This window comes from Penaeus monodon, chromosome 27 (genome assembly GCF_015228065.2).
Source record: "Penaeus monodon isolate SGIC_2016 chromosome 27, NSTDA_Pmon_1, whole genome shotgun sequence".
Taxonomy (NCBI): domain Eukaryota; kingdom Metazoa; phylum Arthropoda; class Malacostraca; order Decapoda; family Penaeidae; genus Penaeus; species Penaeus monodon.
In genome coordinates this window covers 12,899,123-12,899,488 of record NC_051412.1, presented here as the reverse complement: position 1 = coordinate 12,899,488, position 366 = coordinate 12,899,123, and positions in this window count along the sequence as shown.

Sequence of the window (366 nt, the reverse complement as noted above, 5' to 3'; positions counted from 1 at the left end):
GAACAGACGCACCCACGCACTCAGATTCCAGCCGATTTCAATAACCAGGTCCCAGACTGAATGAATAATCAGACGTAATGAATGATGCATAATGGCAGAAATAAATCCATGTTTGAGGCATTATAGTACAGCGTCAGACATGAATATATAATCAAAATAATGACGAGAAGGGAATGTCAAGAGTTGTAATGTTGCACTTTTTTGGCCGATTATGTAAATTGATTTGTTAACTTTCCTTGTCATGTGTTCTTTTATGTGTTGCCTTGTCTTGTGCGATCATGTTTACATCTTTTGAGAACCGTGATTATGTCTGGTCGTGTGTTATTATGCTTTTTGTGTATGGATGCCTCTGTGTGGGCTGGGGCT